Consider the following 26,745-nt stretch of genomic DNA (forward strand, 5'->3'; position numbering starts at 1 on the left):
CTCCCCTGTCCTTTATAATTTTGCTGGCTTGTATATTAAAGAAAATCTCCTCATTCTTATTGAAGGACTGTTTGGGAGGGAACAAAGCAGACACAGATATTTAATCACCATCTTTTCCATAATGTGGTTTGCGGATGCTCTAGAAAGGACACAGCACAATTGCAACATAGAAATTTTTACACAGGTGTGCACAAATTGAAGTTGGCATACAAATGAAAGCTTGTAATGTTGAGAATTATTATTATTTATTATTATAGTTGAGACAAATTTTTGTTATTTAATACATGTTGGCCAAGAATATATAATCTTCTTGCCTCTGCCTCTTAAATACTGGAATTAATATCATGAGCTACCACATCTGGCTTAAAATTATGAATTCAAATGTTGCTGGCCAGAGAATATGTAGTCTAACTGCAGAGCTTCATCACTCCTCCTCTCCTCCAAATCCAATCTCCCAGTCTCATCCCCCAGCTCTGCAGCTGACCACTAGCTGTGGCCTCCCTCCCCCCCCCCCCGCCCCCCTTCCTCGGCCCCATCCTCAGCAGGCCACACAGATTTTCCCCTCCTAGCTTCCTTCCAGCCACCTCCTATATCCAGCAGGCACTCGCTGGGAACCCACAGGCCACCCCATCAGTAAAGGTAGTAAGCTGACTACCATCTTCACCTCTCCCTCCATTCCTTCAAGCTCAATTCCCTGATTCACCCCAGGCTCTGGAGTAGACCACCTGCCATAGCTTTTTCTCACACTCTGCCTCCATTCTCAGGACACTAAGAAGATTCTGGTGGAACCCTCTGCTTTCCTGTGAGCACCTCAGCATCCATTCCTAGCCCATCCCCATTTAGAAGTTTTAGCTCTGAATGCCAAGAAACACATTTTACCTGGATCCCTAGTGGCCACACCTATCAAGATGCCAGAAGATTTTCCAACCAGGCAAACACAATGACCACACTCTCCTAAGAACCACAGAGGGCAACAGAAGCTAAGGGACAAAATAATCACAATAATCACCCAACAAAAACGAAACCCAGATAAGCACCCAGAATTACAATTTTCCCAATCCCAGATGCCTAGACTCCAGTTTTAAAACACAATCAATAAAAGCCAGGACAATTTGTCTCCCTAGAGCTCAGCAACCTTTCCACAGGAGGCCCTGAGTATTGCAGCATTACAAAAGCACAAGTTAAAGGCCTCAACGTACACTTTATGAATATGACTGAGATCCTTAAAAAGGAAATGAATAAAGCCTTTAAATAAGTCTATGAAAACACAAACAGCGGGAGGAAATGAATAAAATTATCCAAGACCTGAAAGCAGAAAATGAAAACTCAAACTGAGGGAAATCTGAAAATGAAAAACTTAGCAACTTGAACAGGACCCTAAGAGGTAAGCTTCACCAAGAGGATACAAGAGATGGAAGAGAGAATCTCAGCCCCTGAAGACACGATAGAAAAATGAGTATCCCATTCAAAGAAAGTGTTAAATAAAAAATTCAGGCACAAAACTTTCAGGAAATCTGGGACACCATGGAAGGACCAAATTGAAGAATAGTAGAGAAAGAGAAAGACCCATGTCAAAGGCACAGAAAATATTTTCAATAAGCTCATAAGAGAAAAAATTCTTAAACTAAAGAAGGAGATTCCTCTTAAGAAATAAGAATCACATAGACCACCAAAATAGACTGGACAAGAAATAAATTCCCCTTATCACACCATAATCAAAACACTAAACATACAGAAGAAAGAAATAATATTAAAAGTCCCAAGGTGAAAGACCAAAAAAACATATATATAAAGACAAAACTATTAGAATAATAGTTTGGAGATACTAAAATCTAGAAAGCCCAGGACAGATGTTCTACAGACACTGAGAGACCACTGCTTTCAGCGCAGACTACTCTACTGTCTTAGTTAAGGGTTGTATTTCTGTGTCAAAAATACCTTGGCCAAAAAGTAAGTTAGTGAAGAAAGGGTTTGTTTGGTTTATATTTCTAGAACATAGCCCATCATTGGATGAAGTCAGGACAGGAACTCAAGCAGACTTGGAACCTGGAAGCAGGAACTGATGCAGAGGCTGTAAAGGGGTGAGGTTTACTGGCTTGCTTCACATGACTTGCTCAGCCTGTTTTCTACAGGACTACCAGCCCAGGGATGATACCATCTCCAATGGGTTAGGCTCTTTCCCATTAATCACTAACTGAGAAAATGCCTTATAGCTGGAGCTCATGGAGTCATTTCTTCAACCAAAGCTCCTTTCTCTCAGATGACTCTCTCTAGTGTCAAGCTGACACACAAAACCAGCCAGTATATATACCCAGAAAAACTTCCAAATCACAAAAGGTGGAGAACAAAAGAGGATGGAGAGCAAAAAGAGGATGCTCTCAGTCCTGATGCGACTTGATGTGCTGAGGTGGGCTGATGACTGGGGGCTCCTCTTTTCTGAGAAGTAGGGGAAGGGAGATAAGGAGAAGAGGGAGGGAGGAGTGGGAATGGGAAGAAAGGAGGAAGAGGGCTACAACCAGAATGTAAAGTGAATAAATAATTTTTTAAAGTTTCCTCTTGGTGGATTTTTCCTCTTATGAATATGTAGTATCCATCCCTATCTTTTCTGATTAGTTTTGGTTTGAAGTCTATTTTGTCAGATATTAAAATGGCTACACTGACTTACTCAATGTTTGTTTGCATAGAAAATCTTTTTCTATCCTTTACCCCGAGGTGATGTCTATCCTTGATGTTAAGGTGTGTTTCTTAGATGTAGTACAAGGATGGGTCCAAGTTTTAAATCTATTCTATTAGTATGTGTACTTTTATTGGGTAATTAAGACCATCGATGTTCAGAGTATCATTGAGCAGTATTTGTTAATTCTCATTGTTTTGTTATGGCAGTGTAGGTTTTTTCCTTTTAATTTAGTACTCTAATAGTATTTCTTGCTTTGTGTTTTCTTGCATATGGTTAAACTCTTCAGGGTGAAGTTTTCCTTCTAGCTCCTTCTATAGGGCTGGACCTATAAACATATACTTCTTAAATTTGGCCTAGGTCTTTGGATGGTCCATGCATGGTCCTTGGATGGTGCTTCAGTCTCCATAAACCTCCTTGGGCACAGGTCTGTTGGCTCTGTTGGTCTTCTTGTGGAACTCCTATCCCTTACAAATCATTGTATCCTTTCTCCCATTCTTTTTGTATCCATTTCTTCCATTCAAGAAGGTACTATACAGGCTACCAAAAGAGAAATGTAAACAGCCGTGAACCCTTTGTTCTACATTGTTGTCCTGCCTGCAAGATATGTAGGGCAATGGTGGCATAAAGCTCTTGGGGGTCACCAACCTGCATCTGATTTTACTGAAGGCTCACTCCATGAAATGAAATCTTTACCTGGCACTGCTACAGTAGCCAAGAACCTGGGATGATATAGCCCAGAGACCTAGGATAAAAATTAAATACTACTGTTCTATGGTGAAAAAAGGCAATAAAATGACATTCTGCCACACTCAAAGCTCTTGGATTAAAGGCGTGTGCTAGGGATGAACCACAACACAACTAGAAACATGTTTTTCCAGTAAACAACACAATCTCAGGGTTCACAGTGTGATCAAATATCCTGCAACAACGAGCAAAGCTTATATCAACTCACAGAGACCGAAGCAGCATGCATGGGCCTGCACATCCTCTCTGCATATATTATGGTTTCCAGGGTAGTGTTTTTATGGGATTCCTGAGTGTGCAAATGAGTAGGTCTCTGATTCTTATGCCTTGTCTTGAGCTCTTTCCTTCTGTTTGTCTGTTTTGTCCAATTCCAATATGTTGGCTTTCTCCTTCTCCTCTCTTCTCTCCTCTCCTCTCCTCTCCTCTCCCCTCCCCTCCCCTCCCCTCCCCTCCCCTCCCCTCCCCTCCCCTCCCCTCTCCTCTCCTCTCCTCTCCTCTCCTCTCCCCTCCTCTCCCTCTCCTCTCCCTCTCCTCTCGCTCTCCTCTCCTTCCCCTCCCCTCCCCTCCCCTCCTCCCCTCGTCTCCTCTCCTCTCCTCTCCCCTCCTCTCCCTCCCTTCCCCTCCCCTCTCCTCTATTATTATTATCTCCTTAGAAGACTGTTTTCTAATGACAGAAAAGGGGTGGATCTGGATGAGAGGGAGGTGCAGAGGAACTGGAAAGAGTAGAGGAGGGGGAAACTGTAGTCAGGATGTGGTATGTGAGGAAAAAAATCTATCTTAAATAAAAGGAAAAAAGAATTTTAATGTTGGAGAAAAAGCATGAAGGTAAGAACGTGTGAAGAATGTCTTGCAGTTAACGGTACTACTCAGCACTCAGTGTTTTTCCCATTCTGGATGCGTTCTGCACTTGTTTACACAGTCTCAAAAGCTCTAGGAAGTAAGTGCTACAGTGATTCCCATTTCATGGATGAACAAACTGAGGTATTGGTTAGTCAAGTAACTTTCCTTCATTCATACAAGTAGGACAAATGGCAGAATGTCACTTATACCATGCCCAAGAAGAAAAGAGCAAAGAAGGATTTGGGTGAAGCTTATATATATATATATATATACATATCCTGCAAATCCCAGCTTATGCTTAAGGAGTTAATCTTTTTTTTTTTTTTTTTTTTTTTTTATACAGGGTCTTTCTATGAAGCTCAGACTAGCCACAGAATTGCATCCTATGCTGGGACTACGGTTCTGTGCTACACTCTCACACCCATGCCAGACTTTGTCTTTTACATATACTTTACAAATGGTGTTCACCGTCTAAGCAGCTTCAGTTCACATGTGCCTTGCCAGGGCTTCATCTCTGAGTTACATTTTTAGTTTTTGTATCTGTTTTTTTTTTTATTACTGTTCATAAAATAAATTTTAGTATAATTTATAGAAAGAAAAACTGATATTTAGGAAAGTTAGGTGTCTGACTTTCCGGATGAGATCCAGTTTTTATTCATTGCTCAGGTTTTGTTGGCTAGAGTTGGATTTTACACTTGACTCTTGCACCAGTCGCACTCAAGGAGAATGAGGGATCCATGGCTGGGTCACAGCTGTGGATCTGCTTTGTGCCTACATGGAGTTGAAGAAGATTTTAGAATCAATCAGAAAGCCATCGGTGTAGAAGAAAGGGAAGTTGGTTGTTGAGCGGGAAAGCAATGTCTATTCCAGCAACAAATGAGAATTCTTCAAAGAATGTAGATTTAAGTTGAGAACTATTCTTTTAACAATTTAATAGAATTAAAACCAAACTATTTCAGAAAAGTCTGGGATGGAATTCTCTGAAGATCTCCTGTTACATTTCAAAGCTATGTCAACATTTTACATAATTATAGAACAAAATTCAATGTTAAAGAATTGCTAAAGATCAAAAGCTCAAGTGGAACAAACAACCAGTTGTTGAAATTATGGAAAACATTGTGGAAATATTCATTTTTTTTGGTAGTGAAGTTTTGTTTTGTTTTAGACAGACCTCATGTCATTTAGCTCAGGATGATCTCAAATTCACCATGTAGCCATGTGGCCTCAAACTCCTGAGTCTCCTGCCTCTGAAGTGCTAGGCACTCAGCCTACAAGATGCTTTTGAAACAGTAACTCCGGCCAGTGAGTTAACCCAGTGTGCATCACACAGCCTGATAATCTGAGTTTGATCCTCAAGACCTACAGCGGTAGAAAAGAACTGACTCTTGAAGGTTATTATCTGACTTTCATATAAGCCTTGTGGCACACACATGCTGTATACATTTAAATAAAGAGCAAATTAAAAAATATTTAACACAAAACAAACACGGAAGCTGTTGCTATTATAAAGAATGAGATCCACTTAGAAGACAGACAACAAAGGTTGGAGTGCAGGCACTGGGAGAGTGTTAGCCTGGCATGTGCCAGGCTCTAGTTCCATCTCCTGTACTGCATACGCAAACACAGAACAACTGTGAACTTAATGTTATTTTCCAGCAGTCATCATTGGTGATAGTGTCTTTGTCACCGTGCACACATCGTGGAGTGGAGTATAAGAACTTACGCTGCTGTTAACGACAGAGACCCCAGTGTAGAATAATGTAAGAGAAGATATATGAGGTTAGACTTCTTTTGTCTTCATTTTAAGTTGCACTTCACGCATCGTATTAGTTATCATCACGTCATTGACTACAGTCACTGAAGACATCTTCTTAAAGAAGAAAGATTTCTTTTTGCTCAGAGAGTTTTAGTCCACGGTTGAGGAGCCCACAGGACCCACCCTTTTACCGCCACTGATTCATTCCTTCTAACAGAAACAGAAGACCAGCAGCTCCCCGGGGAACCTTTGGCCTTTGGCTCCATATTGACACTGCTGAACTCTCAAGCCTCATGAACCAAGCAACTCCTGGGTTCTCAGCATCTCTAGGGTGTGACAGCTGTTGCTGATATCTCCTCAGACCCTATCATCAAAGCCAATCTAATAAATCTCCTCTTACTATATATTCATTCGATTGGTTCTATTTCTCCAGAGAACATTGACTAAAACAGAGTTAAACTCAGGTCCTCACTCATGTCAGGCAATTTCCTTATCACTGAACTACATCACAGCCCCAATTTCTCATAAAAATATAAACATACATGCCTTTTATCTAGCAATTCCACAACTGGTAATATTTCAAATGTCTTTCACTGAACTTGGAGCTTACAATTTGGCTCAAGATCCTGAGATTCTCCTGCCTCTGCCTTTCCAAACATGGGATTACAGGCACTTGGGTTCTGAGAACAAAATTCAGGTCCAAATTCTGGCATGGCAAGTACTATGCAAGCTGAGCTGTCCCCTCCACTCCCCCAAATACTGTTCTTTAGTTCACTATTTCTAAGCTGAGTCATGGGTATACTGTGGATATACTGGGCATGTCACTATACTTTTGTACATGTTTGAAAGCTTTGGCAATGGAAAGTTACAAAGTCTATAATTGAAATCTTCTGTAAATTTCCATTGCACTTTCAAGATAAAAAGAACAACTGGCAAAAAACAAACAGAAAAAAACCCCAACAACTTAATGACATTGTTTTTCTCTAAAAGTAATTGTCTCAAATTTCTTTATACATGTCTGTGTAGCTTTTTATTTTAGACAGGAATCATTATATAGTACTGACTGGGCTGGAAATTAACAAGTAAAGCAAGCTGGCCTTGGTCTCACAGAGATCAGCATGCTCCTGCCTCTGCCTCTTCCTGGTGTGTGTAGATTTGGTTCCAGGTCTGTTTTGAGTTTTTAAACTTGAGTGTGTTTATTGAAGTATTATTATACATTTGAATTAAAAAAACAATTTATCTCAAATGCAATGTTTTCAGAACAAAGACATGTCCTCAAACTGAATTTTTACATATTTATTTATTTGTTTGTTTGTTTGTCTGTCTGTTTGAGACAAGGCCTCCTTCACATATAGCTTTGGCTGACTTGGAACTCACTATGTAGGACTGGCTGGCCTCAAACCCTTTTCTGTGCCCCTGGAACACTGGGATTATCGATGTGAGTCCTAATACCTGGGAGCAAACTGAAGCTTAAGAGTGAATTTTAATTCACAGCCATATTCATCGTGCAACTCTAGAGCAGGAAGAAGACCGAAAAACAAAACCGAAGTTTCAAGTGGCAGTACTGAATTTAGCTATGAGCACACCGTGTCGCAGATCCTGAGATACCTTACTGAATGATAACGTTACTATTTTCTCTAGTTATGCACTCCATTGATAGAAATCTGATGAGGGCATTTTTTTTTTTTACTACTTTCATCACCAAACAGCCTAAAAACCATGATAGTGGCAAGCCTGAAACATGGGACTAGCCCAGCACCCCCATATCACCTCTGCCTCATTTGGGCTTAACCATACCTCCTTCTTTCACAAGGACACTAGAAAGACATAGAGTCTGGTCTTTGCATTAAGCAGTGTTGCACAGAGATTTCATTTCCTGTTGATTTCAGGGTCTGTCAGTCCCCTGCTGTGTGAAGTCTCTATTTAAAAGAAGGGAACTTGCAGAAGAAAGAGAAATCTCTATCAGGCAAGGACTGAACCTCAAGGGGGTTCAAAGTGAATTTTGAAGCCTTTCTTTCTTCAGGAAAATTTATGTCAATGTCTTAATAATGGGGGCAAAGCAATTTATAGCCTGGCACAAGTGTGCTCACACCAGAAAATCCATATGAAGAGGAGGAAGCCAGCCCCACCTCAGGTCAGTGCTGGCCTTAGTCGAGGTATCTCCCAGTGAGGACCACTTTGCCGGTTGAATGTTGTCACTGCGGAGGCTGGAAGGAAACCACCATTGAAGAAACATTCATTTACTGCTTGCTCACATCGTCAATCCTGAATTCACTGGATATGTATTTTTGAGAATCATTCTACCCATACTCAATTAAATCCTAGTTTTGCAATGTTGGAATGACCTTGCACTGCCCTTGCAAACCCATTTCTGTAACCTAGAGTGGGAGCACGAGCTGGGAGCACTGCTGCTGTTTCCTGGTTGACAGTCACTAGTTGTTTCTATAGGTAAATGAACAAAACAGCAACTTAGTCCTATTCGCATCTCGATAAACATGAAAGCAAATGGGGAGCTGAAGGCCATCAGTGTGATTTTGTAAATGTTCTGTGGGCAGCAGAATATTGTGCAGCTGAAGTTGGGCTGAGGAGTTGCTTCAGGGGTAAAAGGCATGAGGGCCTGAGTTTAACCCCCAGGAACCGATGTGGGTGTGCCTTGTGGGTTTGCAGTCACAGCCCTGAAGAGGCAGGGAGAGGCGGAACTAGCCAGGCAGCCTAAGCCGGTTTGTAAGTTCCCAGCCAGTGAGAAACCCTGCTTCAAGGCACAGAGCAGACAAACCTGAGGAATAACACCAGAAGCTGACCTCTGGCCAGGTTTCACGGTTACAATGTCTGGTACCAGTCATGTCTTACACCTCTGCAAGTATCTCTTTCCTTGTCAAACATTCTATGTCTTGGACCACTTACATTTTGCTGAGTAGGATTAGAACTATTTTTGTATTTTACCTTGGTCATTTCTTTTAGTTACTCCAAAAATATGTTGCATAAACATTTTCAGATTGCTATGACCCTGCACTTGTTTTTGCTTTGTTTTGTTTTGAGACATGGTTTCTTTGTGTAACCTTGGATGGCTTGGACTTGCTTTGTAGATCAGGTTAGCCTTGACCTCACAGAGATGCACCTGCCTCTGCCTCCCCGAGTGCTGGAATTACAGGCGTGCACCTGGCTAATGTCCCTGCTCTCATAATAACTCCATTATTGATGTCTGTTCCTTGACTTGATTGTGGATCTGTTGAAGGCCTGTGCTGTGACTCCTATAACACAGTGACACAGAATCTAATGACAAAACTGGTGCAGAAAAGATAAGTCACGTGAAAAAAAAGTTGCACGTTGAGAATCTCTTTGGAAGGCCAGGGAGATTTTGAAATAAATGCCTAGACTTCATCATTTGAATATCCCTACTCTGACAATTTGAACTCCCAAATATTCTGAAAAAACCTTCCCATGTTCAGACTTGCAGAGTTTTGGGTTAGGAATGCTCTGTCTGTATTTGTGTAACACATATATGATAAACAACTTGCATCCAAAAAAATATGAAAGTGTAACAATAAAAAAAGGTAGTAAGAAATGAGCATGCAGTGTGAACAGAAACCTCACTGAAGAGTACATGCCAGTGGTCAATATACTCGTAAAAAGAGGATCTGTTATATGTCATCAAGGAAATGCAAATTAAAGCAATAATATGATGCCACTGTATGCAATGCTGATGCCAACTTTTAGCACTTCAAACCCTTAATTAACGCTTTCAGAGTGTGTACGTCAGTGGTTGCTTTGCTTGTTTGTCTGACGTCTTTTTTTCAATGGACTCTGTCCACCCCAGTTCAGCTCAGATTCACTAGTCCTCTGGAGATGCACTGGGATGATTTTCTCTACTAGCTTGGTATACAGACACACATGCTTATCTGCACACATTCATACGTATTTCCCATCCTCTTTCTTTTTGTGGTTTTATTGCTGTAGTATTTGTTTGCTTTGTTTTTCAAGATAGGGTTTCTCTGTGTGGTCCTGGCTGTCCTGGAAATTGCTTGATAGACCAGGTTGGCCTTGAACTCACAGATATCTGACTACTTCTGCCTCCGGGAGTGCTGGGATTAAAGATGTGCACCATCACCATCTGGCCTCTTTTTGTGTTTATGAAGGGAAAGCATGAGGTAAATTAGTTGTAATTACAGCAAATAGGCTATTGAGCTGGGACAGCACAGTGACAACGTAGCTGAACTGAGCTTTGAAAGATTTTCTCCATGTTCACATCGAGTGCTTTCCCCTATAGAACAAATTTTTAACAAGCAGAGGAGCCCAGATTCTCATCTGAATTCATTCATTGATCAACTAAAGATTTGGAATAGAAGAAATAATAAGTTTTTAAATTCTCATTTTTTTTTGTTGACTAAATGCATCTCTAAGGGATAGAGAATCTCTTCTTTCTGTGACAAATTCATGCACATTAGGGAAGTTCTATACCAACTGAGCTACACCCCCAGCCTCAGGCTCCTTTTGAAGAGTCCAATGATCAGGTACGAGTTTGTTTGGATTTTCCTTATCAAGCATGTGGTTTCCTTTATTCCCCGTCTCCTCATCCTGCTCTGGCCCTTTGCAGTACCTGTTCCCAGCACTGTCTTCTCAAGCGCTTCCTTCAGAGCTGTGAATAAAAGTGAGCACGTGATTCATCATCCACCCTGTGCTAGTCACAACCAGGAAAGCAAGTAAATGATGTTAGCAAAGAGCATGCGCAGGACTGGCCCCAACATCCTAGGTGTGGAGCATTCTGGGAACCAATACAAGTCAATTTGCAAAGCTAATAGCCTGCAGGTTGAAGGGCATGGCAAAACCGGAGCTGATGCAAGCTGGGTCTGTAGTACAGGTGCTCTCTCTCATTCAGTGGAGGGGCTTGACAGCAGGAGCTTCAGGCAGAGGCTGTAAAAATCCTATGGTTCTAGGAAAGCATCTGGGTTAGTGCCGAACCGTGTGGATCTTGGAGAATAGGATTACAGTATGAGGGTGTGGTCAAGAAAGGAAGATTTGGGACATGGCTGCCACAAAGCAGCACTCAGAGAATCAGAGCCCTCGTGACTGTTCTTATATCCCACTAGAATCTGTTTTGTGGCTTGAGAAAACTAACATGTCTGCTCCTTGCTGAATTATCGGGAGTGATAGAATTCTTAGTACTCTAGTAACTTAGTGTTGAAGTTTCTATGTATAACGTTCCCCAAAGGCTCACGTTTGAGCAATTGCTCCCCAGCTGACGGCACTGGTTAAGAACATTGAAACCCTTAGGAGGTAGAGCTTGGCTGGAGGAAGGGATCATTAAAGGCTGGCCTGAGCCTTGTATCCTGTTGTTGCATCTTGTCAGCTCTCTGCTTCCTGACTGAAGGTGCAGTGAATGTGGCTGATCTCTGAATTTGAGGTCAGCCTGGTCTACAAAGCGAGTTCAGGACAGCCAAGGCTACACAGAGAAATCCTGTCTTGAAAAAAAATCCCATCAGATGGAAATTTAGCCAGTGTCAACATAGCTCCTTGCCGAACTCAAGAGATGCATTTAATATGCCTGCTGAATGTTGGAACTTGCCAACTAGCTTGGAGAATGCCATCAGGCTTTCTTGGAATTTCTTGAGCCAACATAAGCTAGGCTAGAATAAGAACATGGTGGCTGTTGCTAAAATGATAAAAGATGGCCAAGACTGCAGCTTTTGGATTTCAGGCAACACAATCTGGGATTTGATCTTTGCTCTTTCCATCCGTTTCTATCTCACCACTACTGGTATTTGTTCCAGCACAGATTCCATTTATTTTTCTATATTCATCATGTCTTAGAAGTTACTAAATTGCTCTGTGTTTAAGGATTCTTGTGTTATTGTGCCTGGATCTCTGGAGCTGCTTGCCTACTCATTATGCACAATTAGTACATCTTGTTTTAGAAGTTGCTTTCTTAATTACTATGTGTACTTAACCATCGCCGTAAAGTTTTATTCATCCCACTCATTTTGCTGGCTTTCCATAGTAGAATTAAATATTCCTACGTGATATGCCAAATATGGATTACATTAGCATTTCGGTATTATAAGAGGTTGAAGGATCTTAAATATATACATACTTCAGCATATCTTAATGTGCACATATCACACATGTGCACAACATATGTGTATGGAAATTGAGCTCAGGGTTTCCTACTGAACACATTGTACCACCAAGGATCATCTCTGGATTCATATCTACATTTCTTTAATGCCAATGTCAAGAACATGCCCACATGTCTGAAAGTATCAACCCACTTTTAGCTTGCTTTTCTTAAATCCATTACTTTATTAATGTTGGGTTCATTAGAAAACACGGCAGTTGCTACCAAATAATTAAGTTCAACTAATGTTGCCTGGCATTCATTTTGAGATTTTTATTTTTTACTAGATTTTATTTGCACCTGACTTTGTTTCTGTGGATGTAACACATTTTCATTTAGCTCTCTATATGTTGATTGACTTCATTTACCTCAGTCTTCACGTGTTAGACCTTACCAGAAGCTTGAGCATTGCTTGTACGTTTTCAGTTTGAACTGGCCTTGGGGATCTGGATTAACATTTTGAAAGTGAAGCTATTTGTAAGTAGAGGAAATTCTGTATTTTCAGAGTCATTTATTATAATCATTTTTCAAAAAAAACGAAAATACAAACAATTAAAAACTATTGAACTATGAGATGCTTTAACAAAATGGCCTCTTCCAAAATAAGTATGCTGAAATCTACTTTAACCCGAAAACAATGTTATAACATTTAATTCAGCAACGTCATGAAATTTATACGATACTTAGAATAAATTTAGTAAGAGGATAATGAGTTTCAAAATTTCAGGCATAAAACATGCTCCCCCTCCCACAACAAAACCATGGGTTTGGCACACTCTCAAAAAATCATATAGTTTCTTTAAAGAGCTGTTTAAATGTTTAAATTAGCTAGGAGAATGATAGGTTAAAAATTAAGAACTCAAGAATAAGGGACTGGGGAGATGGTTCATTGAGAAAATCACTTGTTGTGGAAGCATGAGGACCTGAATTTGAATGCCTAAACCTGTATCACACTGGGCAGGGTCCTCCTCAAGCCTCAATGATCCCATGGTAAGATGGAAGGCAGAGGCCAGAGAATCTCGTGTGCTATCCTGGTGAAGTCACTGGTAAAACAGCACAAGACCCTGTCTCCAACAAGGAACATGATAAGGACAGACACCCAAGGATGTCCTCTGAAGGACATGTATATGCCTGTCTCACACAGAGAAAAGCTAAACAAAGAACGAAGAAGTCATGATATATAATAATTAAGACTAATTATGTCCTCAATATCTTGGTGGAGGATATGTAGTATCCTCCTTGAGTCTGTTTTGCTAGCTGGGGAAATTATGGGGGACAAAGCAAAAAGTAGGTAAAGTGTTTGGACTGGTTAATGACTGATATAAGTCATGCCACTCCAGGGTACCTGGTCTAGAGTGCTAGAAGAAAATGAGTTGAGCAAGCTGGGCAAATCATGGGGAGGAAGCCCGTAAGCAGTGTTCATCTCTAGCTTCTACATCAATCCTTCCTCCACATTCCTGCCTTGACTTTCTGCCCTGACTTCTCTCAGTGATGAGGTAAGCATAAGCCAAATAAATCCTTTCCTCCACTAGTTGCTTGCTCTTCAGAGTCTTTTTTGTTTTTGTTTTTGTTTTTCCTTTTTAAAAGATAGAGTCTATGTTTTATTTTATTTTTTTTTATTTTTATTTTTATTGGCTGTCCTGGAACTGAGTAGACAGACTAAGTTAGCCTTGAACTCGAATGTGCCCATTGGCCTGTTCCTCCCTCATGTTGGGATTCAAATTGTGTGCCACTCTGTCTGACATTTGGTTATGGTTTTTATTGTAGCAATAGGAAGCTCTGGGGAGATGATACACATGTCTACTCACTCTAGATAGGAAACCCACAGCACACCAAAGTATAGATACTGTAAGAGATCAGTGTCCGCTCACGACCCCCAGCACCAAGTTCTCAGCACAAGGGAGATTTATTTGCCCCACAGGGACAGAGAGCAGGGAATGAGGGACAAAGAAAGGAGAGAGATGATGAGGGAGAAAAGGTAGGGAACGAGGGAGAAAGGGCAGAGGTATTTGTCTGGGATTAGGACAAAAGACTGCCCCTGAACAGAGAAGACACAGATGAAGCACATAGGTAAATGGCAATTTATAAAGGTAAAGGGGAGATCCTGTGTTAGGATGACGTGTTTACTTTTAATTGGGCATGTGAGTTAGTTCAGCCAAAGAGGGGCTTTTGATTGCTGGACTTCAGTACTTTGATAGCTGGACCTTGGTAGTCAGCCTCTGGAGGAGGAAGTGGCCAAATAAGGGAATGGGCCTTGGTGGCTAGGTTTAGGAATGTAATCTAATTGTTTTTGGCAATGACAGGGAACGGGAGAAGGGCAAGCCTGCCACAGCCGTGTTTGCCATGCCAGAGCCGGCTAGAACTTTTTCTGACACCACCAGAGTCCAACTCCATGAGCCAGTGTGTTTTATTGTGGTTACTTACAGGAATACGGGTGAAGGGTTACATCCAGAAGCAGAAATGACCCAAAGACAAAGCTGCCTCATGGAAGTCCACTGCAGCACGGGTGACAGCTCACAACAGCTGGAAACCTGGAGGACATTACACGGCGTACAGGCAGATCAACAAGGTGGAAAGTGTCCTTTTCAAGTGACTCAGTGGGTCTAAATCTCTTCCAGGCAGCTTAGCTGCTTTCTGCTTCTTCCAGTCAGCTCGTCTGGTCAAGTTTGTTTTGTCTGAAGGAGACTCTTAGCTTTCATTGCTTGCTCTGGCAGGGCCTAGTGGTTCTGGTCAGTTTCAGGGACTTCCTGAAGGTATTTTGAGCTGTTTACCTTCCTGTTTAAAGAGCTTCCCTGATGGGTGGACTATTTCAATGTCTGAGGAAACTGTTGCACAACAGAAGTAAACTAGGACAAATGGGCATAAAAGTGTGCAGTGGAATGAAGAAAAATTCTGACAGGATTGGAGGAAGTATAGTTTGAATTTTCATTCAAAAAATTATTTTAAAGTCTGCTCTGTTGAAAGGGCCTAAAACAAGAATGGTCAAGAAGCGATGAGCACTTTCAGCAAAGATAGCTTAATCTCTAACAACCTTCCTGGCAGAGGCACCCTCCCCACAAAGCTACAAGAACAAAACAGAAGCTGATTCCAGGTCCTGCATGAAGATGCCAAGGTAAGCATAGAGCATCTTGTACTATTAAGAAGGAACTAAGAAAAAAAAAAGTGTGGGTATGTTGAAGGGACACAGCGTGAGCTTTCAGGAGCACTTACACTGAGCCAAGCTGTAGCGATTCAAGCATCAAAATGAGAACCATCTGCCAGTCGGTTAAAGCGAGTCTGTCCATCAGTGATGATGCTACAAGAGCGGAGGGAAAAGAAGAGAAAACAGAGGCCTTTGGAAAAGTCCTAGCTAATTAAGTGTGGACCACAATGAGAAAATTGCTGTTTACAGCCACAAGTGTATCAGTCGGTTCAAACAACAATAAGCAGTTGAGCCTAAACCTACTTATTAATTTCGAAGAAGTAAGTGTACTTTAAATGGGAGCACTGGCAGAAGCTTCATTAACCAAGGGATCAGACCCCGCACTTTGAAATAGATGCTCTGGACTTTGCATAGTGGTACCGCACCAGGCCACCAAGGCAGTACAGCTCCAGACGCTTGAGCTGAATCTAATCACGAGGAGGACATCAGACAAACTGTAATTGTAGGACAGCCTCTGAGACAGCTCTTCCAGACCCTTGACACAGCTGAGGCCAAGACAGGAACAGCAACTTGAAGGGCTCCGCCTTGAGTCTTCACACAGACAGGCTCAAGTATTTAGGTATAAAGGGTCATGACTCCTGCAACTCTTTTTGAAATGTCTCTCAGTTACCTCTCTGTCTAAAACTTTTGCCTTCAGTTCTCAGAATGGGCTACAGTGTTTAAAACTGCCGAGTTGGTATGACAGTTCCATCAAGTTTTATTGTCTGATTCTATGCAGCTTTTCATTAGGTCAGAAATCTGTTATTATAAATTGTTGGGCAGTGGTAAAGGAATAGAAACATTTTTGGTAGGGAAAGGTAATGTAGTTGGTGGTGTAAACAAATTTATAAGCCTGAATTATGAAGTGATGAATTTCTGCATTTAAATTAGTGTTTCGATTTAACACCAAATTCACCTTAGCCACATTAGTAAAGCTGTGACTTCTAAGTTTCTACTTCTATATGGAGATACACTGGGAGCCTGGTCAAATCTCCTCTTATGCTGGGAAAACAGAAAATATAGCTGATTGCTGGGTTGTTGATCATTATTATGAGAGACAGAACTTTGTTTTTTTATAATTTATTTAATTTTGTTTTATGTGCATGAGTATGAAGGTGTCAGATCCCTTGGAACTGGACTTACAGACAGTTGTGAGCTGCTATGTGGGTGCTGGGTATTGAACCCTAGTCCTTTGGAAGAGCAGATGGTGCTCTTAACCACTGAGCCCTCTGTCCAGCCTTGAAAGGCCGAATTTTGAAGGTAGGGATAAAAAGAAAGAAAAATCCTGGAAAGTCCTAGAATTTGTTTATAATCTTTTATTAATGTGCAGATGAAAATGTACACCAATGTAGAGAATTGAGTTTCTATTTTGATCACAGTTTTCAGATAAAAACATACATTTAAGAATTGGCCCAAACATATTACTGAGTATGTATAGTTGTGAGTGACAAGCCGTTCTGAAGTAATTGCAGCGACGGGACATTGGGTAAAATCACGAGGTGTAGAAAGACAAAACTTGTTTTAGGGACAACAGGAACTAGAGAACTGAATACTGATTTTCTAGTCTTTCTAGGCCTTTCTTTCTTATTTTCTTTCCCTTCCTTCCTTCCTTCCTTCCTTCCTTCCTTCCTTCCTTCCTTCCTTCCTTTCTCTCTCTTTTTTCTCTCCCTCCCTCCCTCCCTCTCTTCCTTCTTTCTTTCTTTCTTTCTTTCTTTCTTTCTTTCTTTCTTTCTTTCTCTCTCTCTCTCCCTCTCTCTTTCTTTCAACTTAGATTTATGCTCTGATGTTCCTCAATGGCTCTAGGAACAAGCTCACTAAAAACCAAAGAAAGCAGGAATTTATCACAGTGTCGTATCACTACTGGAGAAACACCAATCCTCAATGGTGCATTAAATGCAAAAGTGCCCATCTGGGCCAATCAACTGTTAATATGTATTAGTGCCACTTGGCATACGGCTACCTTCTGCAAAGCTCTTTGTGGGCCTAGAAGCTGAAAACTTGGACAGTCTTGGGACTACACAGTTCATTGCATTTCCAGAGAAAAATTTAAAAGCAGGGCCAGTGAGTTCGTATAAAACCTGAGCACAATAATGTGCTGTGGTTTGTTTGCTTGTTTTTGTTTTTTTTTTTTTTTTTTCAAGTGAGCTGAATCATGGATTCTTCCAGGGTGGAATGAGAAAGTCCTATGGTTTAATTTTGCATGTGGCTTTGAGAATTTAGAGGGAAAACACATGGTGACGTTATTATGACTAAGAAAATTGCAAGTCATACAGAGGGAAGAGGTTTGGAGAGGTTGCACAGAATTGCCAGTTAACACCGTCCCTTTAAAGGCCAGCAAACTCAAGTCTGCAGCCAGTGTTTGTTTTGAACTGTACTTGACACCTATAATGGACTATCTTTAACTCCCGTTTGCCTAGAATTTTATTAAAGACCCTGGGAATCCTTTTCACATTGTAGACAGTTTTAACCAGTTAACTCCTACACAGTACAAAAGGGAAAATATATTTTTCTTCTAAAGCTTTTCATAAATGGTTGAGCACTTGCCAACTCTCTCATCGTTTGGAAGACAAGAAGGAGCACAGATCATGTCCCACCATGCTGGGTGGCATATATTACTTTCAAGGACAAACTTGGGTCATTTTCCAGTTACTGGGGTGTGATATTATGGGTAGCAAAAGGAGCCAAAATTGCTCAGTCTTAGTGGAGGATGTTAAGGGTACAAATTACTGTTTGATGAGCTATATGTAGTTTTTCTAGTTATACAACTGAGTACCAGGAACATGCGTGTCCTAGGGTGATGCTGGAGGTGATTTTTGTTTTTGGAGGTGTTCTGTATGGTCTGCAGAATGATCTATCATAGCCGTGCTTCTTAGCTGTGAACGAGTGAGTTTGTTAAGCTTATAAAGGAAAAAGATCAAGTAGTAGACAGGTAAAAGCAGCAAGTAGAGGGTAAAATGTCATCAAATCCGGAGTCGACAACATCCAGCTGAGACAGCGCAGTGGACTGATTGAGAGATCAAGCATCGAGAGCAACATCATACCAGGGCCCCACAGCATCATGGTTGTCAGCTGGAGGTCTCCATCACAGCTTTCTCTATGCGCATGAGCTTCCCATGTCTGTTCCCACCACGCAGGTTTTAATTCCACCGGATAAACAATAGTAACCTCTGTTGGAAATATTTTACCTTTTAGCAGTACTCAAGGACACGGTGTTCCTATACTCCTAGATGATTGCTAATTTCCCCTCCCATTCTTACAGCTCTAGGAGGCCCTCCTAATCAGGAGGGGGTCTGAGACACACATGCTAGGGTCAGAAATGGGCATGATGGTGGTTCTATCCCATGGCCAGGGTCAGCTTTTCATGTGTTGTGTAGTTGTATGTGAGTATGTGTGAGGATGTGTGTATGTGTGTGTGTGTATATATGAGTGTATGTGTGTGTGTGTGTGTGTGTGTGTGTGTGTGTGTGTATGGGTTAGAAATGATATATCCTAGGGTTGCACACATGTTATGTACTTGCTGGAAATACTTAGCTATATCCCAGAGCCATGTTTGTGCTATTATTTAAGCCCTATTTTAAACAACTCTTGATAAAGTGAGAAGATTCACTGTTTGTTCTCTTAAATGTGGTTTATAATAAGAGAATAAGGAGGTATAGAAGAACATGCGTTAATAAAGGAAAAAAGTCTAAAAAATTTTTCCCATAAACTAAGCAAAAAAGGGTGGAAACAGAAGATTAAAACCAATGATATCTGAAAGACTTAGCACTGGACATGGTTGAATATTTCCTTCCAAGGTTCCCATGCTAAAAGCTTGACCCCTAGGATGGCAGCTTTAAGGTGATTACGTCTTTAACAGGAAAAGCTTTGTGGAAAGCAATTCCGCAGTTCAGTGATGGGCTCATGAAGGGAGCTAGTTTTCTTGAGAGCAGGTATGAGAACTGTCCTCTACAGGCATTTACATTCAAATACGCGGTCTCTGGCTAGTGACACTCTCTGGTGGAGGTGGTGGAGCCTTTAGGAGGTGGTGCCTTGATGCAGGAAGCGTGTCAAAACTTCCTGTTTGCTCTGTGTGCTCTTGGCCAGCAGACAGAAATCTCTGCAGCCAGCTTCCTACTTTGGTCTCCTGCTGCCTTGCCCACCTTTATGGACCATGAGCCACAACAAACTCTTTCTTCTGTGGGTTGCCTCTGATCAAGCTGTCATATTACAGCAACAGAAAACAGCGGATACAGCAGGTCACTAAAGAGCAAAGGCACACCCATCCCGCCAGCGATTTTCTTTCTGCTTTGCCAGGGGGACCCTTACCCAGGGTCCCTGCAGAAATGAGAGTTAAATAAATGTCTTTATGTATGTCTTCACTGATAAAGGGATTTTGTTACAATAGCCCACACCCGTACACTCTGCACAGGAAACTGCTTTCATTAAATAGGTTACGGTTTCCAGCAATTAAATGCGGCATTCTATGAATGATAGCAGGAGAGTAGAGATTTAGGTGTCCATTAGCTAATATATGCTTACCTGCAGGTGACCCTCACATTACTGTGTAAAGGAAGAAGAGATTTAGGGCAGGGCAATATGGCGAGCACATATTCTTGTAGAAGCTAAAAATTCAAAACGTTATCTTGTTTGTCAAAATGATCAGGGTAGAAGACTAAGACATAATGTTAAACCAGGTGTGAAGGCACACACCTTCAGTGCCAGTACTCTGGGGGTAGAGAAGGGCCGTCTGGTGTCTGTGAGCTTGAGGTCAGACAAAGCTACAAAGTGAGACCATCCCACAAACAAACAAACAAACAAACAAACAAACAATCAACAGGTGTAGAGATTGAGGGACTGGAGAGATGGCTCAGTGCTTAAGAGAATGCACTCTGTTGTTGAACTAGATCAAAGTTTGGTTGCCAGAACTCACAATCACCTATAACTCCCAACTTCAGGGAATCTGACACCCTCCTCCTGCCTGGGAGCTAACACCCACATGCATATTACCACCTCCTCCCCTTACTTAAGAAAAAAAAATTAAGTAAAGAAAATAAAAAGAATGTTGAATGAAATTGTAACTGCTTTTTTTTTTTTTTTTGGTCCTGGTACAAATATTTGTGTTTGAAAAATGTCCTTGCTCTAATTTTAAAAAAGCAAAAAGAAAAAAAATATTTTGGGTAAAATTTTTAAAATTAAAAAGAAATTAAATCAGATTTTCAGGTGTATGAAAAGTGTAGATACATAAACCATAACTGATACATGAGAAATATCATCTTATTGAATATTTGATTCAATAATAGACGTTTCATGATTTACACATGAATCTTGGTATGATTCCTAGCAAACTGGCACTTTATTAAACATCCCCCAAGCCAGCTTTAGCTGAGAAAGAGCCTAAAAATTGGAGAGCCAGGATGGATCCCCATCTCTGGAATGGGAGCAACAGATCTTGATCTACAGCTGATACTGACTTCTGGGTGTTGATGTTCAGTGACCACAGAATTCTACTTTATTTACTTTCCCTTCAGAAGGACTGTGAGACCAACTTCTGACAAAGAGGAGTAGTTCCATAATGCAACAGAGAAAGTGATTTCAAAATAACGTTTCATGGAAATATAGTCCAAAGCAGAGAGCTAGGTCACGTCTCATAAGCATGGATGGTAGTCAGTGGGTTTTAGGTTTTTTCCCCATTTCTTCCCCTCTACATTATCTTGGAGTAAAAAAATGTTTTCTCAATCCATAACACAACACAGCAGGAGACTTTTTAAAAATATTGATTCTTCTAAGCCTTGGTTGGCTTCTCCTAACTTAGAAAGATTTCAAAAAGAAACATGGAATCCAGAAAATTCTGTAACATCAGTTTCTTATTTATTGTTTTAAGAGAGAAACTTTACAAGTAACCTGTAAAGTTTGTTTAAACAGAACTTATTTTAAAATATAATATACATATGATAATTTTATGAGCAAGCCAGTTTCTCCATAGAATAATTAATATTTATAAAGGAACAAAGTTATCTTAGATTTAGAAAATATGCTTGGTTATTTGCATGATTTTACTGTTCCCACTGGATTTCTTTTCTCTTTTTTCTTTTTATTTCCTTCCCTTGGAGAAGGAGAACAAAGAGATGGAAATATTTTTTTCTGCCATGGCTTCAACATTTCCAGAAATGCTCAATCTCTTTTTAAGATGTTACTGGTGTAGATGCAATCATCTGCAGGACCTGGCGTTTTCCTATACTAATGAAAACTTGGCAACGTGGTGCATTCTGAGATGCGAAGTGAAAGGATTTGAAGTAGAATGCTGTGCCCAGTTTACAGTGGGTTCAGTTCTTCTTGCTCAAGCATCTATTTTTAACTCCTTTTTTCCCCCTTTACAGCACTGAGTGTTGCAAGACAGTCGCTCAGGCCAGCATCCCAGAGCCACCTCTGTACCTTGCAGAATCTCCATCCTTGACTCCAGCGCCCACACAGCCTTCGGTGACTGTTGCACCACCATTGTGCTGAAACACTTCGGACTTCATCTCCAGTAGGAGATCAAAGCCCCTGTCCTGCTTTCTCTTAACGTCTTCTCCTATCAAGGACTCCCGTAAAAGGACTTCATTATCTCAGAGAAAACGTGTGCCCCGTTTGTGATGGCAGGCATAGTGGTGCACTTCAGGAGGTGCAGAGAATAAAACACAGCTTCCTAAGTCAGTGTCAGTGAATTCAAGGAAAGCAGCAGAAAAAAATTATTAAGAACGCACACAACACGCAGCCGAGAACAAAAGCTCCAAGGGGAGCAAATGTGCAGCCCCGGGGTCAGTGTCTAATATTTTGAATCAACACTTCACCTTTCCACTGTAAAATATTCAGAAGGGTGATTTCTTTTTTCTTTTTTTTTTTTTTTATTTGGGGCAAAGAAGCACAATCAAACCACATCCTACATAATTTTGAAATACAGGTTTGCTAGAGAGAAAGATCTAAATAACTGGCCTCTCTGGCCACAGGATAGCACTCTCGGCAGTGAAGAGAAAATGATGGGGAAGCACCCACTGGCTGCAATGAGGAAACAGGGAGGTCTAATTCCAAGTTCGTAATCACCGGGGCTATTACCCTTCTCAATGGTCCCCTCTTGAGGAGGCCTCTGCACCTGGCACTTGAGTGCAGTGGCAGCTGAGAGACAGGACACAGAGGCCAGGCTACAATGGGCTGAGCCTGGGTCCTCAGAGCAGGTCGCCATCTCAATGGATGCAGATGTTTGGGAAGAATGCTTATGGCTAGGTACCTCCTTCAGTGCTAATCCCAGTGCCCTTGTAACCCGCAGCCTGAGCTCTCGAACAGAAAGCCCAGGCCTGAATGAAAGCCCTTCAGAAAGCCTTGATAGGCCTGTCCTTAGATGTTCTAAGTAGATTGTGAGCATAATTTACAACAAAGGACCAAGTTAATTTAATTTTTTTTCTGTGTGTCACATTGTAATGCCCTGCTCCTGGTTTTTCTATAAACTTATCAGTTTGTCTGATGGCATTTTTCTGAGTTTTAAACACACACACATAAGCAGTTTGGGTTATAACTGGTTTTTATTAAACTATTAAAAGGGAATACTAAAAAGGGACTTAAATTCAGGTGCATCCAATAAAACTCTGTTTGAGTTGGCGAAGAGGCAGGGGCATATGTTTTCTGGTTGAGCTAGCACGGGGAGTTAATCACCTGTATTACCTACGGTTTCATGTAAGGTTGCTTCAGTAAAAGCCCCGTTTGTAATTTCTATTAACCATTGTCGGGGTGTGTTCTTGGCTGGTGACTTAAACTGATGTTAAGAAGCAAGTGATACACCCGTTAGAGTTATTGTATTTAATAGGGATTTATGCTTTTTGATTAGCCACGGCTTCCAGAAGACGGGCGAGGAGTTCAAAGGGGATTCCTCAGGGCAGCGAAAGCCCCATTGAAGTTAATAGGCTCAGCGTGTGCGTTATCTTTATCGGTGTTGTCCAGCTGAGGGAACAGGCAATCTGTAGTAGAGAAGGCGATAAACATACTGTTTTAGGGCTGTATGATTGTTTTCACTGTCTGATTCTAGGGGAAAGAGAATGTTTTCTTTATCTCCCATGGAATTTTTTTTTATTTTTTTAATTTTTTTTTTTTAGAAATTATGGTTAAGCTGGAAGCACTGACCCTTTTTTAATTTGCCTGACTATGTCATCGGTGTTCCTCCGGGAGACATGTCCTCTCTTTCCTGGAATTTGTTAACACTATTTAGATTGGCCCAAGGAGTTGCCCAAGAGGCAAGCTGGGCTGCGTCAGAGGTCGGAATCCAAAGAATGGGATCACAGTTCCCTTAACAGGCATGCTTGGCCCCTCTGGGCCTACCCAGCAGTAAATGCCCTGAGCTCTTTGCTAGGCATACATACCACAGGTGTGTTCAGAAAATATTTAGCATGTTGTATGTGGTATATCTGTGTGTTCATGTATGTATGTGTGTACAGGCATGCGTGTATGCATTCCTGTGTCTTCCTCGGTGGCTCTCCACTTAGTTTTTAGAGACAGGGTCACTAAATTGAACCTTCAGCTCACGGATTTGAGTAGGTAGCTGAGCCAGCGAGCTCCAGGGATATGCGTGCCGTTCTTTTCCCTACAGTGCTGGAGTGTCACCATGCCTGCCTTCTTACAGAGCACTGGCATCAGAACTTAGCTCCTCAGGCTGAATGCCAGACAGCCTTTCTTTCTTTCTTTCTTTCTTTCTTTCTTTCTTTCTTTCTTTCTTTCTTTCTTTCTTTCTTTCTTTCTTTTTCCTTCCTTCCTTCCTTCCTTCCTTCCTTCCTTTCTTCCTTCTTTCCTTCCTTCCTTCCTTTCTTTTTTTTCTTTTAATTTAATGTTATTTGGTTTCTGTGTGCGGTATGCATTCTTATTTTTCGGGAGAGACTCATTACCCAAATCCAATGCCTTAACTAATGGTGACATCTAGATGTACTGAATATTAATTCCACTTAGGACATCTCCCTCCTTTGTGTGTGTGTGTACACCTGTGCATTTTGTGGAGAGCTTTTATCTGTGACGTTATCTGATAAAGAGAAAGAGTGGTGTCACAAGGTGCTGCCTGGCACACATTCCTCAATTTTGTTTCTGAAATAAGGAAATTAAACTAGATCTTGGAATTATGTCCATTATTTGGGAAAGCTTGTTATGAGGTTTCAATTAGAAGCTACACCCTCTGGGAGTTTAATGGCTGTAAATTTCCCCGTGCACGTGGTTTTTATTATACTGTCAGTGAACCACAACCTTTATGTGATTCTCATCACCCACCTCTCCCACCACCTCCTGTGAACTAAAATTATGATACAGTCCAATCAGGCTCTTGAAAAAGATGAGCATGTTTATATGTTTTTCTGTAGCAAGGGGCCTTCTGTCTAAAAACTAAGCCAGAGGGGCCGGAGAGATGGCTCAGCTGTCAGGAGTGCTTCTGTGAAGCACAGGCTCACGCCACTTTTGCCCCAGCTCTAGGGGATTGGCAGCCCTCTTCTGGCTGTTGTAGGTAACCTGCACACATGTACCATACACTCCGACACACATACACATGTAAATAAGAGGAAAAAGAAATCTTAAGAGAGAAGCCAGAAATATTATAGGAAAAGATGAGTTATTTGTCATGTGCAGGAAAGCACAAGCTATCTGAAGCTGAGGGTCCAGCATAACATCTTATTTTGCGCTTTTCTGTTGACAAAGAGTGTTGCACCATAGCTGAAGCCGGTCTAGGCCTTGAGATCCTCCTGTCTTTGTTTTCTGAGTGTTGGTGCCACAGGCCTATGCCGCCAAGACATGGCCATTTTTCAAATTCATATTTTACAGGAAGAGTGTCTTAAAATACTGTTCTAAGATTAGAGTTAATAAGTAATCTGATTTAATAAATAAATTTTGGGGGCTATAGAGATAACTGTTAGGATCGATTGTTCCTGCAAAGGATATTCATTCAGTTTTCACCATCCAGCTGGTGGTTCATAATCATGCATAACTCCAGCTCCAGGGAATACAGTATCATTTTTTTTGACCTCTGTTGGAGTCAGGCATGCATGCAGGTAAAAAAAAAAGTCCATATGCATAAAAGATAATAAATCTAAATAAACAAATAAATAAATGAATCCTTGCTAAAACTACTATGAATGAATTCACTAGTATACTTTTAAATAAATTATATTTATGCTAGTTTCTTTTTAACTTTAAAACTATATTTTATTTGTGTGTCTGTGTGCATGTTTGCCGACACCTACCCACGTGGGAATTACAACATGAGCCGAAGTATGTGTTTAGAAGTCAAAGCACAGCTTGTGGGAGTCAGGTCTCTCTTTCCACTGTTTATATTCCTGGGATCAAACTCAAGCCCTGCAGGCAGGCGTGGTGATGAGCACTTTTTACCTTCTCAGCCATATTGCCATTCAAATGGTAGTTTCTACGTATTAGAGAAATAATAAATACAAAGCTTGCAAGACATCATTCAGCTTTAAAAATTGATGACCCAATGAGTATAAGTACACCCTGAGTTCTACAATCACAGAGTTGAAATTTGGTTTTAAATTAATTCAAATAGTACATTCCAAGCAATGACAAATGTCAGCAGCAGCAAGCACAAAACTGACAATTTCTTCAAGATGTGTCTTGACCCTTATAAGAGAAATAACATCTGAAGACATTCAAATCAGTTTTTGAAAATGTTTCAGTATTTTGCATTCCTGGCGCACAACAACATTATTTGTAGGATCCCCACAGTGCTGAAGAGGAAATAATGAATATATTGCAAATGTGTCTGAAGATCCCCCCAGCTAAAACGTCACCCAGTTTGAACACCAGCCACAGAATATGATGATCATTTTGGCTCTGGAAATGGATTTCCAACTTAGGACATTACTCAGACTAGAAGTAAGAACATACCAGAACATCCAGCAGAAGTCAAGGCCTGATGATGAAGAGGAAGGGTCAGGGAAGATTATTGCGCACTGAGTACCCATGGTGCTCTGCGCTGCTCATGCGGAGTAGCCCTGTAATAAAGTTGTAACTGTTTCCGTCTTGTGGTGAAGAAGGGCTGTCCGAGGGAACTGCTGAGGAGAGAGCACGCTGTACAAAATGAACTCCTGGGAGGAGAGTCTCACCATCTGGACCAAATGGCAGTGGGAGCCTTGGCTTAGGCACTAACTTAGAATAATAGGTGGAGAAGCTCAGCGGCCCTGAAGGGTGGACTCAGCCTTAGCAACCACACAGCTATTGTGCTGCAGACAAACAACACAGAAGGCAGGGAGGACTGGGCCAAGGGAAAGGCTTTCTGAGGAGAGCCAGAAAGGGGGTTTGAAGGGTGAGAGGCGGCTGCGAGTGCTGTGAAGGTCAGGAGGGGACGAGTGTGGATTTCAATAGGAAAAATCAATAGAGTCGATGCTAAAAATCCACGTCTGTCGCTCGAGTAGATGCTAAAAATCCACGTCTCTCACTCATTT

The 26,745-nt window shown here is 41.2% G+C and overlaps 1 protein-coding gene across 1 annotated transcript in view; it reads right to left on the reverse strand.

Moving 5' to 3' along the window:
* Positions 1-26,309, reverse strand: part of Sulf1 (sulfatase 1) — a 226,594-nt gene extending 200,285 nt beyond the window's left edge. The window contains exon 1 of the mRNA XM_060385852.1: positions 26,189-26,309. The gene's annotated coding sequence lies outside the window, so the exon portion shown is untranslated. The remainder of the gene's footprint in view (positions 1-26,188) is intronic.
* Between the last annotated feature and the right edge of the window lie 436 nt (positions 26,310-26,745).

This window comes from Meriones unguiculatus, chromosome 6 (genome assembly GCF_030254825.1).
Source record: "Meriones unguiculatus strain TT.TT164.6M chromosome 6, Bangor_MerUng_6.1, whole genome shotgun sequence".
Lineage (NCBI taxonomy): Eukaryota > Metazoa > Chordata > Mammalia > Rodentia > Muridae > Meriones > Meriones unguiculatus.